This window comes from Amblyomma americanum, chromosome 1, assembly GCF_052857255.1.
Source record: "Amblyomma americanum isolate KBUSLIRL-KWMA chromosome 1, ASM5285725v1, whole genome shotgun sequence".
In the NCBI taxonomy this organism is placed as follows: Eukaryota; Metazoa; Arthropoda; class Arachnida; order Ixodida; family Ixodidae; genus Amblyomma; species Amblyomma americanum.
In genome coordinates this window covers 82,013,808-82,027,571 of record NC_135497.1, presented here as the reverse complement: position 1 = coordinate 82,027,571, position 13,764 = coordinate 82,013,808, and the positions used below count along the sequence as shown (strand labels likewise).

The 13,764-nt window shown below is 43.8% G+C and overlaps 1 long non-coding RNA gene across 1 annotated transcript; it reads left to right on the top strand.

Moving 5' to 3' along the window:
• The first annotated feature begins 1,559 nt into the window (after positions 1–1,559).
• Positions 1,560–4,694, top strand: LOC144113117 (uncharacterized). The gene is made up of 2 exons (XR_013310629.1): positions 1,560–3,747; positions 3,848–4,694. It is a non-coding gene; the product is annotated as an uncharacterized LOC144113117 (long non-coding RNA).
• Positions 4,695–13,764: the final 9,070 nt, after the last annotated feature.

Here is a 13,764-nt window from a genome sequence, read left to right as displayed (position 1 = left end):
TACCAATTCCTTCTGGCGATCAGGTTCAAAAAGTGCACAACTACTCTCCGAGCTCAACAAAAATGTCTTTAACCACGAGCTACGCGCACGTTTGAAATATTCGCATACGCAAGTTGGTTTCAAAGGCAGCGTCGCTTGGCGCAGTGTAGGCATATGCCCAGTTTTTGCCTATACCCCGCGTTGCTGCCGACCGCAGCTCCACCTTTGTTTACAAACATGACGCTTGTCTCAAGTACAGCCGAGAAATTTTGCACGGCAGAACTATGTTGCAGCCCATTTTTTCCGGCGAAACGGTTGAAATGGAACCGCCCCCTCCCAGAGTGACACATATGTGCGCCCCTCCTTTGCCAAAAGTAAACAGCCCGAGGGGTTTGCTTCAGAGTCGCGCAGTGGGGATCCTGCAGCATCCGTGGAAGTTTCGGAGGGGTGAGGACGAAGTGTTCCTCCCGCCTTCAAGAGAGTTCCAATGCTGGCGATGCATAAACGAGCAACAGAGCGCCTATCACGAATCCCCATTGAGCTCTATACTTTTGGCCAAGGCTGTACGTCTTTGTAGCTCATTTACCCGGACGCCATTGAACAGAGGAGCTACTGTCCACGAAGCACACTCGCGCTAGCGGCCGTAGCAGGCCCTTGTGTATCGTGCTGCTGCCGCTCCGCACTTCTCACCGCTCTACTGCCGCTCCGAGCGCCGCTTCACGGATAGTGCCTGCTGTCTGGCCCGAGCACCGTGTTTCGTTCAACACGTCATTCCCGTGGCTCCGGGCTTCCCGGTCTCATCGTGTACGCAGCTACACGAGAGCACTGAACTCTTTTCACTCGCTCTCCTATTTCTCTCGTGACTGTCTACCCCACTTCTTTGCTTTCGCTCTAATAAACAGTTTTACCTCCGACTCCGACCGGTGAACAATTCAAGTGTATAGCACCCCATCGTTCAGCGCGTCACCCTACATACAAGGCTGCTTGGTACTGCTAATCCTAAAAGGTTCACATATCCACCAAATATTTCCGGGTTCATAATGTATTTTATTGTAAAATACAATATGCTTTAAACATAGGATGCCGTGTCCATATTTTTGTTAACATATATGTTTCGATCGAAGTGCTGCCCTACTTGCACACAATGCTGAAATTGGCCTTACATAGACGTCGAAAAAATTTCGGGTTCCGTTGCGACAATCGGTAATATCATTCTCATTCTATGTCTGTTGTAGTTGGAGATAACGGGGCGGATGGCAAAGACGGATGGCATGCATGCATTCAGAGCCAGTCGTGATGCATTCGCAGGCGTTTTTCTGAACACTTAAAATAGGCAGCGTCGTTTTAGCACTTTCACATCTTAATTTCGCCCTTATTTGCTTTAATCTTGCGCATACAGCACGAAAGGATATCAACTCCCGATATCAAAGAGTCCACCTGGTCGCGCGTCGCATTCCGTAGTGAAGCCTGCTGTCCGTTCCATTTGCTGCGCATTTCGTTTTCTTTTTTTGCATCGCATTAACACTGCAGCGTTGCCTGAATGCGGTCAAGAAGTTCTTACTCGCGGAATCGTATCCCAGGTGAAAATTTCCTGCTGGGAATCTGCTGGTTTGTACTGGTCCCAGCAGCAACTTTGCTGGTTTCGGTCTGGGCCTGCTGGTCCCAGCAGCCCACTTGCTGGTTTTGGTCTGAACCTGCTGGTCCCAGCAGCACTACTTGCTGGTTTTGTGTTGGGAACTGGTCCCAGCAGCAACCTTGCTGGTTTTGATGTCTGAGCCTGCTGGTCCCAGCAGCACCACTTGCTGGTTTTGTGTTGGCGGATTGGTCCCAGCAGCAACCTTGCTGGTTTTGTACTCGATCAACTGGTCCCAGCAGTAAACCTGCTGGTTTTGTACTCAGTCAACTGAAACATATTGTTGCTTTTAAAATCAAGTAGCCGGTCGTCAGAAGGGTTCTACTGGTCTCAGTAGAGAAGAAACCGGCTTTATATTGAGATTATTATTTACTTGCCTGGAGAAAAACTGATCAGCTGGGAATTCAACCTGGCGTGTATTGGACCAGATGACCTAGCTAGTTGGAAACCAACTAGACATGACTAGTTTCATTCAGAAGGTGTGTATTAACAGCCATTTGGCAACTGCTTCAGCGCTTGAAACTTGAGTATTTATTGGGAGACAGGTGTAACTAAATAAAGAAACACAGTGACAAGCTTCTGCGACAAGCTTCATGCACGGCTAGCAGTAAAAGTGGAACTTCGCCTTGTGAATTCCAACTCCAACGCTTTTCTTAAAACGATACTTCGTCAATGGAAGATCATGCCTATCAAGAATATATAATATCAGTCTTTGAAGCGCTTTGATTGCCTTCCAAGACAATCCACACTCAATGGCAAAATTCACAGTCAGTGCAAGGAAGTCCTCAACAGTTAAATTACTGCATTGCGTCTGATCTGACGTCTCAGGGTGCTCGGAAAAGTCAGGCAGTTGCGTGTGATTGCTCGACGATGTAGGAGTTTCCGTAGGACCTGACCAATTATAGCTGCTGCCATAATCATCCCCATCATGATGCGTGGCCTGTGGTGATGTCTGCGCTGGTGAAGATGACCGCATAGGTCCTTGCTCTGGCGAAGCTTAGCGTGTAGATCCTTGCGCTGGCGATGGTGGCGGCCGCGGAGATCCTTGCGCTGTTGACGTCGGGTGCGTATCCCCTTGCACTGGTGACGATTACCGCGTAGGCCCTTCAGCTAGAGACGGTGGGTGCGCAGACATCCGAAGATAACTTCTGGTGGAAGTCGGAAGACCAGCATCGCAGCCTGGGTCAAGACAACGCCGGTACCGCTTATTCCTGCGGCCCATTCTTTCAGCTCACTGTCACAACAATACCACGGCCACCATCCGAATAGCACTTGAACGTCGACCGAAGAGAAGCACTAGGCGGGGATTGCTGTTGCTGCTGCAGGATTTGGATATGGGGCTTTCTCTTTGTATCGGGCGGCCCTTACAAAAAAAAAAAAAACTCGTGTCCTAGCCTATTTTGCAGGAGGCCCTACAGTTACAGAAAATATACTAGTTCACTGCACTACAGTCGTCGAGTTGAACGAAGCGTCTAGTTGGATTTGGATTGGATTTAGACAACCTGGACTGGTGAAAATGCCGATGTGGCTATCCTTCAAGAGCTCATTGAACTGATTTACGAGTAAATTAGCACATTTAATTACATGAACATGCCACTAAAACTTAATAAGTAACTGTGTATCAATTGTTTTGTTTTAAACCAGTTTTGAAAAACTTGCTTACTGACTACCTTTTTTCTTGTCCGAAGTTTGTCGCATCGATTTTTGGAGATAGCAACATTGGGTACCTGTTTACTTTTCTTTTCCCCCTTTTCCCTGTCTTCTCGGAGTGCACGGACGAGTATCGATCCCCGTCTCTCTGTTCTATCATACTGTGGCGGCTTTTAGCTTTTTAAATTACTTCGCTAATCCGAACTTATTCAGTTAAATAATCTGCGGCTGATCTGCGCTTGCAGAGTTATTAGTGATCCTTGGTGTGCATCACGCTCCACAGACACGTGCGATGTTTGCCGTTGTCAGGTTCGCGCACGATATAGATAAGAAGTTGTACGTGATTCCTGCAAAGGATATTACGAATTTCAACCCGAAAAACAACACAGACTTCAATACGCGGTCTGTGTATACCGCGTTCTGGAGAGATCCGCTGGACGGAAAGGACAGCAGTCACTACAGCACCCAAGTCCTGATGCTAGGAGGTAATGGCTCAGTTTTGTGCACCTTAATTGCATGAGATTTTGCCACGCGAACTGGGTTACTATAATATATGTGTGTGTATGTCTGAATTTCTCACTGCAGAGTCGGAGAAAGAAATCCAGGAAAGGATGAAAAAAAAAAAAGACTTGCGATGCCAAAAATTCTAGATTCGCATGATTCTTCAAGTGAGACATGTGAAGAGGAAACAGCAGCCCAAAAGAGGTGTGCTTGCATTGTGCAGTGTTATATCTTGTTTCATTGTGCAATCTCGTGAAATTTAACCTGCGATGTGTTGTAGTGTATGCTTGTTGCAGCACATCCTGTGTTTTTAGTTTTTTCGTTCTTTAGAAGCAAAAGCGAACTCTGCTGGCATCCAAAAAAGCAGAGTATGATGAGACCATGCTAAAAAAAAAACATGGACGATGCCAGAAGCAAAACACTGGCAGCTCAAAGCCGCGACAGCCGCCAAGTGGTAAGTAGTACGCCTGCTTAGCTATAAGCTGCCTTATAATTATCAGACACCTTTAAACGTCAGATTAAATCTGAAACCGTGAATGATAATTCTTTATAGGCCAAGAAGCGAGTTGGCTAAAGTTCTTTAGTTATTATAGCAAGTTGGGAGTTATGCGCACTATGCCCCTGCAATCACCTGCTGGATCATGCGCACTATGCCCCTGCAATCACCTGCTGGATCCTACTGTGTCACACCCCTCCTTTCTTTCATATGGCAGCTATCTCTGCAGCACCTTATTAACTGTTGTAAATACTTTTTTGCAGCCACGGTCAAGCACTGGGGTCTACAAAAGGGCGTGGACGTGGACCCCGTCGTAAAAAAACATCAACAGGATCCTCAGCGAGAAGATTCAAGATGTCGTAAAATCCAAGAGGAAGGATATGCAGTGAACTGTCCATTCACATGAGAATAAACATGCTAAACTGCACAAGACAAGTAGAGCTTCTTGCCTTCTCCTGCTGTTGAGAACATGCAATGCATTAGTATGCGTCAAAGCAGCAAGTGGGAACCTGTGTCCAATGAGCTGTGTTTGCTCGGCAGTCTCGGATGAGCAGAACTGGCATGTTAGTTTAGCTTAGGTTCCTCAAATTCTGCGTGAAGGAACTAGAACAATAGAAGTGACACCAATACCATACAGCTCTGTGTTGGTGGTATTTGCCTCGTTTCTACTGATCTTATTCTTTCACACATTTTGAGAGGTCAAAGCTCATTTCAATGCCTGCTGGCCCCACTAACACCTGCTGGTCCCAGCAGCGCCTGCTGGTCCCAGCAACAACTGCTGGTCCCAGCAACGCCTGCTGGTCCCAGCAACGCCTGCTGGTCCCAGCAACGCCTGCTGGTCCCAGCAGCTCCTGCTGGTCCCAGCAGCTGCTGGGAATCTGCCAAAATCCCAGCAGTGTTGGGACCAGCAGATTCCCAGCAGGAAATTTTCACCTGGGATGTGAACGGTAATTTTACACGGATGTATTAAACGCTCGTATCGTTTAATGGGGTCGTTCTATAAGGGTCGATCTGCTACAGAGGGAGTACTCTGGCGGTCTGTCAGTCATGCTTCGGTGCTCACCTTCATCGACGCTGCGGTCAGTGGTGCAATAAAACACGCACACGGACGTGGTGGACTTGAGTATAATTTGTAGACGTTTAGGCTTGCGCTCTTGTCATTTAATCTTTTCGCGTTTTCGCTTATATTGACCTCTGTCAGCTTCAAATGAAATGACTGCCGGTAAACTAGTTCGTGCAAAGCATGACATGTTCTTATAGTTCACGGACACTGAAAAGTAGCACAGACGATTTTCACCTCTGAGACGCGACATCAGCTCCTTTTTAGCGGCAACAAACCCAGCTTTAATTTCCTAGTGAGGAGCTAATACTCCTGTGTTTTCGCGTTTCCTTTTATTTCGCGACGCGTCTAGTCTGGAGCAAATAAATTGGTGACCAATGAAATCTCTCAAGCAATGTGATTCACTTTTTTTTTTCTGGCTGTGGCATTGACTTTATGGCCCTATTTATTGAAGAAGCTGCATGCAGAAAAAAAAAAACACCACCATGCTTTTATACATGACGTGCGACGAAAGACGACGTCCGATCTATCTTCGTCGCCCTTGGCTTTGTCGTTCATATACAGAGAGAAAAAAAGGTTCAAACTGCGCGCCAGAAACGTCGCCATACAGCTTTTATTCTTTATTTGTTATTTCACCTTAATTCCGAGGTGGCGCCACAAAACTTTCTTCTGGGTTGCCTCGATACTACCGCCCATCGAGGCACCCGATTCTGTTTTCACGCGTCACGCACGCCTTGTCACGGCGCCAGAAACACGCTACAATATTATGTGGACGATAGAAAGGGAGAGCTAATTGTCTTCTCCAATGTTTTTCTGTATGATTAGCCTCTAGCTTGTTTTAAAATATAAAATGGTTGTCAGTTATACCACCAATTTGGCGTCCTTCCAATCGTACGGTTCAGTTTGTTGTTACTGCCAATAGTTTTGGAACGCGACTGGTCCCTTCTGGCGTGACCAGCTTCTTCAAAGCGCACCCGGAATCAGAATGACTCGTTGCTTGTGCCCACCCACAGAAGTGCTCAATATGACTCACTCAGGCTCGTCGAAACGAGGGAAAAATTCATGCCGCGTGTTAGGATGGTTTGCGCTTCCCAATGCACAGGTAAACAGGCAGCCGCTGGTACCGCGTTGTGCGGCCTACTACCTACAAAATCACCTAAATATTCAAGGGCTACTCAAAAGGTGACAGAAAAGACCCCAAGGTCAAAGTGGGAGGGAAAAAAAAAAGGCAAACTGATTGTAATGATGAATGTACCTGCCTTGTCGACTGAATATCCACAGTCCCGTGCTTTGTTTGTGAAAGTTTTGGAAAAAAGCTGTTATGTTTACTTTCAGCCTTATCATCTTAAAACAAAATTTCCCTACATTTGCTTCATTAAACCTTCACTAAGCCATTAAATTCCAGACATGTAATATTTTTGCAGTATTTAATTACAAACCCTTTAGGTCTATGGTTCGATAAGTGTAATTAAGTTCAGTGAGAAACATTCCATAAAACTTGAGCCATCATGTAAAAATAAAATTGCCAGAAAATACCATTCGTTGTTACCCTATAATTCTATGAAGAAGGCCGCATCACTCAACTTTCTCCAAAGTTTCAAAGAAACAGGTGACGAATATGGCCCAAAACATCCATCCCCTAAAGTGTGTGATGAGGTGTCATGAGCACCTCCACAAAGCAAAGGATGTACGGAAATATCTACATGACAAAAAATTTCACTTTGATGCAAGGCATGGGTAACGCTGCACTGATAAAGCATGCCAGGTGTAGTAAGCCCCATAATGATGAGGGCCATATTGCAAAAATGGTAGCTGAAGTCAGCAACTAATTCGCGTCCCTTTCATTATATCTCGATCCAGAGCTTTTATCACTGCCAATTCAGTCTCGTCGACAAGATCTGGCGAACATCGAAAAATACTCTGTGCCAAGCAACATCATATTTGAGGTGTATAGGAACCCTTAAACAACCTTCCCAGCCCATAAACAAAAGAAGCCAGGAAGTGCTGGTTCCTTTATTCACTAGCATCGAAACATGCAAAAATTAAATCCTTACCTGGGAAAATGAACCCACATAAATGTGTCAGTCTTTTATTGATGAAACAGTCACCACAGCAGTGATCAAAGAAGCATCAAGGAAACCAATGCTTTTCTATTTTTCCTTTCATGGTCAAACACAGTTAAACGTCACACTTTTCGCAGTGTGGAGGGGTCCTCGAACACCATCTGGAAGGTTATTATATATATGTGCCTTTTTAGGTGTTATCTCCAACTAGCTAGACTAGATTATTTCCTAAACCCTCACAAATGTGGGCCAGGCCAGAACAATTACACTTTTGCCATTGTGTGGGCAGGGCCATAAAGGTTTATCGCCTAGTCGAAACCAAAATAACTGCTAAGAAACTGGCACACTGTGTTTAGCATATTATCAAAGAATACTCAAGAGTATTTTTGGAGGCATACTACCAGCAGCAATGTGCACTGGTGATTTCAGAACACCACAAAATCAGATCTTGGAATCAAATGCCCCAGACAGCAAAATTATCTTCCCTGTTAGCTGTTTTAGAATTACAGAGCTTGTAGTGACTGTGTTTGTGCTCTGTAGCAGGAGACATCTATGAGAACAATGCAGCAATGGGCAGTGTGGGCAGAGGAAGAGGGAAGAGACCTTTGCAATCTTGAAGTACAGTCTCTAGTTTACTCAGATTGGCCCACATGCCAGAGAAGTGGTTTCTTCTGCTTGCTATTTGGGCTACTACACTTCATGTTTAAAGGCAAACAGTGAATGCCTAACTCTTCCAGATGTTATGCACTTAGTGAACACAACTTTCCCTGAATATGCCACAGCTAGCAACAACTTCTTTTACATATGAATTTAGCATTCTTCACATTCCAACTCTGATGCTTTGAATGCATTTGTAATAGAACCCCCCCATTGCAAAAATCTGTCTGCTTATCCGTCTGAATCTTCAGTTGGCAGGATGAAAAGTGGAAAGGGGGAATGCTCTCTACTTTCAGGCGAGGTCAGGGAAAGTGGAAGGGAATAAGAGGGTGGCAGGCGGCAAAGCAGAGAGTGGGATATCCCAGGAGAGGGAGACTGAAAGTGGGATATATGGAAGATGAAGAGAGGGTGGGAGGTGACAGGCAGTGGAGATGGGATATGCCCTGTGCTTCCACGACTGCTGGATTGTGTCAAGAGTGTGTGGCAGTGGTACATTGTGTCACATTGACTGCCTTGATCATGCCATCCATCGCACGGTCTGAATCCGGGAGAAGCTGCTCTGTCTGGGGAGAACGTTAATTCTAATGTGTACACTGGCTGTGCTGCATCAGTTGCATTGGTCATCTATAATTCATTATGGTCACTAGCCAACAGTGTTACACTTGTAACAAATGTGTTATTTGGAATGTTGTACAATGTCATGACTGTAACAATGTGAGCAAGAAAGTAAAAAGTGCACACACACCAGTGTACAGGGTCGCTATTGCACAGTTCCCAACACAGCTCACAACATGATATAACATTTCTCAAAACAAGGCACTGCATTGAGCTTGGCAGCACCATTTTACCGTGGGTTTCATCTGCATCATCAAGGAAAAAAACATCATCCCACAATCCATGGATATTTATTTACAAAGTTCAAAAATTGTGATGCTTTGCACAAAATTATGCATATAAATTATGTATGTTTTTCTGCGAACCATCATCCTGTAAACTTTTGCTAATGACTCTTGTCTGAAGAAAACTGACATGTAGTATTTCATGTTTCAAAAGCAACTAATTGGCTTTCTTGATGCCTGCACAGACTATTCAGGCAAAAAAAGGTTGGTTTTGAAAAGAACTGTCAAGAGGCATCTGGGAAGGTAAAAGCAGGTCGATGATACCACTCCCAGCATTAAAAATTTTATTTTCTTGCTAGCATGTGTGAATGTAGCTGGTTTGTCTGCATTTCAAAATGACACACACTACTGCATGATAGCTGGTACAGTTGTAGCTATTTTGCATCATAAGCTCACTTCAGCAGAGAATACTGGGAGCTGCTACAATACCACAGCAATGATAACAGATGTCATTGCCAAGTTAAACTACAGTAATTATGATATTTAGTAGGAGTGCGTATCTCCATGTGGAGTACTCTAGCTCCTGAAAATGACAGTGAAATGTCACCAACGTGTCAGCCTCAACGATGACACATTTCAGTCCCTAGATCAAACCAAGTATTCCTTGTGCACACATTTTTTTTTGTTGTGAAAGAAAAACAAGGTTAAAAACAAGCTGGCAAAGTAGCAAAGCAGGGGTTTGGGCTGGATGGTGAATATTCATGGTGAGAAACACCACAAACTAAGCAGGACACACAAAAAAAGCAAGCCACCAGCGTTTGTGGTGCTTTCCTTTTCTGGTATGTTACCTCTGGTTAGTGCTGTTTTTCACAATGACAATCTGTCACACCCCTTGCATCTCACTCAGTCAGCTCTATGCAAGTGGATAATAGCAGCGCATCGCATTATGCTGTACGTGCTCATGAGAAGCTTGAAAAATACCCCACTGCCAGTCCAGCCGAAGTAATAAAACAAATGCATTATGTCTCGCAATATGCATTGTGACACGTTTAAATACTATTTTTTCCTAAAGACAACCGAAATGTGCAATGCCTTTTATTTATTTATTTATTTATTTATTTCAAATACCCTCATGGCACCTGGGGCATTATTGAGGGGAGTGGAACAAGGTGTACAATAACACAGATGACAAGAAATTGCACTACGTTCATGGGCTATAGCATTACATACGGCTCACTGCACTGAGTATTACACACTTTAGCAATTGTGCACCTGCATGGAAAGCTAGACAAAGAAAAAGAAAACCAACAAGTAAAAACGCAGATGCGTATGGTGAAATACTGTTTTTATTTCACATGAAACTGATGCAATTTCACTATTATGAGATCATCAGCATTTACTTTCTGTTCCTGTCCTTACTGTTTTTAGGTGTCTAGTACTCTCCTTTAAAGGCCAAATCCAGGATTTTTTCTACCTCCTCAAAATTTATTGAAACTTTCAGGCTACATTATTTGCAGTTTCTGGCCACTTGCGTGAAACTCTACAACAGGGCAGTGTTTTTGTTGCAGCGCAAATGATTTTTAAAGTTTTCTCATTTAGTGGCCTCTATCGGGGAGATTTCTATCCCCAACCTAGCATGTGTGATGTCAATGGACGCATAGCCGTCGATATTCGCTCAGCCATTGCTGAAGTACTAAATTCTGAGCTAACTAATGGTCAGTTCAGACAAATAACCAAAGCTCTCATAGTTACCAGCTTGGCCAATCAATGCGCATATGATAGGCTTTGCAAGAGTACCCGTAATGTCATAGGACGGTCTGTTGTGACGTCACAGTTTGGTCGAAACCCAGTTTTGGTTTCGGTTTCCTGGTTTCTGCTCTTTTGAAATACTTTTACTTGGTATATTGAAAAACAGGTTTTTGTACCAGAGCGAAGGAACTCTAAGGAATGTGATGAGATTATCAACTCAAAATGGTAAATAAAGCCACAGAGCTATAACCAGTAACTATGGTTCCCAACCAGCTAATTCAATTTTGTCATCATTCTGCAAAAAATGTGAACAAAGAGTTCTTATGCTATATTAGGTTTGAATGTATAAATATTGCTTGCCACTAACGTGTAGATATATCATGGTGTCAAATGCAATTCTGTGCATGTGCCTGTCAGATTTGGAGACACTGTAGTCTGATACAACACAAAAACGAAGAAGCAGATGCCTTCCAAAGCAGGCCCCGCAAACAATGGCATTGGCCTATTGTCATTTCGCGACGATCAGCTGCCTTGCACTTCGAGCATGCATCTGTCGGTGGTCGCAGCAGGCACAAAATGTTTGTGACCACAGAAAAATAATTAAGCATCATAGGAGGGCCACCTCAAAGACACATTTGCTGTTTTACTATTGAGCTATATATGACTATCACCCATCAATGTAGAATTTACCTATATCATGCGAACATACCCAATAAACTAATAGAGGAATGTAAATCCAACTGGTTTTCACATAACAAATAAAAAAATGAGACCAATATAACCGATGCACTTATCAGGAATAGAAAAATACAACCTTTATCAGTGCATTGCATCCCAAAATGAATGACCAAAACAACTGAGGCACCAATACAAAAACAGAAAAATAGAAGCTGTATCAGTGAATATGTCTATGTTTCATAATGCAATAGGAAGAAACAAATACGATTTTTATGTGTTTCTCCTAATAGCATTTTTTCTAGGGAAAACATGACAACAAAGGACAGCAGAGCAAGCAACAGGAAAATGGTGCATTGTCTAAAAAACTGTATTGCGCTATACAGAAGCAGACAACAGAATATGGAGGCAAACACGACTTGCATCGACCTCACAATTGGTTTATTATGACCACTTCTGCCTTTTTCTTGTCCGCATCTGTTAATGCAAGTCTTTTGGACAATGCATTTGCATCAAGTAGCCCAGCTCATCGCTCTACTGCAGAGGAAAATGACCAGTGTATTAAGAGACCAAAAAAAGCGGTGTGGACAGCAGGTTAGTAACCCTGGCTAAACAAATTAGCCCTCAGTCCCAAGCAGCTGCGAAGCAACTGACCAAGACGGGGGTCACACCTGTGACGCAGCAAAGGGTACTAAGAATTTCTGGCTCTGGACAGGCAGCCATTTGAAACTGAACCTGGCAATGTTTAATGCTAGAACCTTATGCCGTGGAGCTAATCTAGCAGTGCTGTTTGAGGAACTAGTACATATTAAACGGTATGTCAAAGGGCTGAGGGAGGACAGATGAGGCTTGTACAGTGCTAAGCGGTGGGCACGTGCTATGCTATCATGGACTAGCAGACAGACGAGAACTAGGTGTGAGACTCCTCATCAATTAGGATATAGCTGGCAACATAAAGGAATTCCATAGTATTAACTAGAGAGTGGCAGTTATCTTAATTTGGCTTAATAAGATATTGTACAAACTGAAGATGGTTCAGGCCGACGCGCCCGCATTCACATATGAAGACCAAATCGTCGAAAGCTTGTAAGAGGTGAAATCAGCAATGAGCAAAGTAAAAACACAGCACACAGTACTGCTGGGTGGTTTCAATGACACGGTGAAAGAGAAGCACGCTGGAGACAAGGCAGTAGCCGACAACTGCATAGGCTCTAGGAATAGCAGAGGGGAGTCATTAGTAGAGTTCACATAGAGAAATAATTAATGGCCAGATCACAAATACCTTATTCCGCAAATGACAGTGCAGGAAGTGGACATGGAAGAGCCCTAATGATGAGATTATAAATACTTCAGCACTTCTTACTACGCACTGTGGGGGTCTTTGGATGTAGATGTCCTTGGAAAGGTGTGTTATAGTGACCACAGGATGGTAAGGTCTCGAATTAGCCTAGACATAAAGAGGGAATGGAAGAAACTAGTGAAGCGGAAGCCCATTCACGAGTTAGCAGTAAGAGGGGAAATAGAGAAATTCACGACATCGCATCAGAACAGATATTCGGGTTTAACTAAGGACGACAATTACGGAGCTCAATTACGTAGAGTGCAGCAGACGTAGGTGGTAGGATTCTTCCACAGCATACCGGCCAGCTCTCTCGGGATCACGGCAAAAGACCTTATTAAGAAACACCAAAGCATGAAAGCATCAAACCCCATAGAGAGAAAAGAACTGGCAGAGCTATCAATGCTAATAAGTGATAGGTACAGATGTAAGGAAGTTCGATATGGATAGAATCAAGCATGCTCTAGAACGGAGGTAACCTAAAGGTGTTCAAGAGGAAACTAGGCATAAGCAAAAATCAGCTGCATTCGCTAAAAGACAAAGAAGGCAATGCCACTAGCTATATGGATATGATACTTAAAGTAGCCGAAGAGTTCTACACAAATCTATATTGTAGCCAATGTAATGAGGATGTAAATGAGATAGGCAGTATCACGTAGCAATGGGACATCCTGCCAGTCATGGAAGAGGAAGTAAGAGATCCTTAGGAGATATGCAAAAGGGGAAAGCAGGTGGCAAGAATAAGGTAGCAGCAGATCTGTTGAAGGATGGAGGGGGATTGTGCTAGAAGATATAGCCACATCTTACTTCATAAGAAAGGAGACGTGAAAGACTTGAAAAGTTGCAGATTGCAGACAGATCAGCCGACTGTCCGTTGGTTACAAGGTATTTAATAAACTAATCGCAAATGGAATCAGGACAACCTTAGACTTCAATCAACCAAATGATCAGACAGACATTAATAAAGGATACTCAACAATAGACCATATTCAAATTCTCAGGTAAAGGAAAATTCGCAAAATATAACAAATCCTTACATATAGTCCTCATAGAATATGAGAAAGCATTTGACTCAGTTGAAACCTCAGCAGTCATGAAGGCATTGCAGAATCAGGGTGTAGAA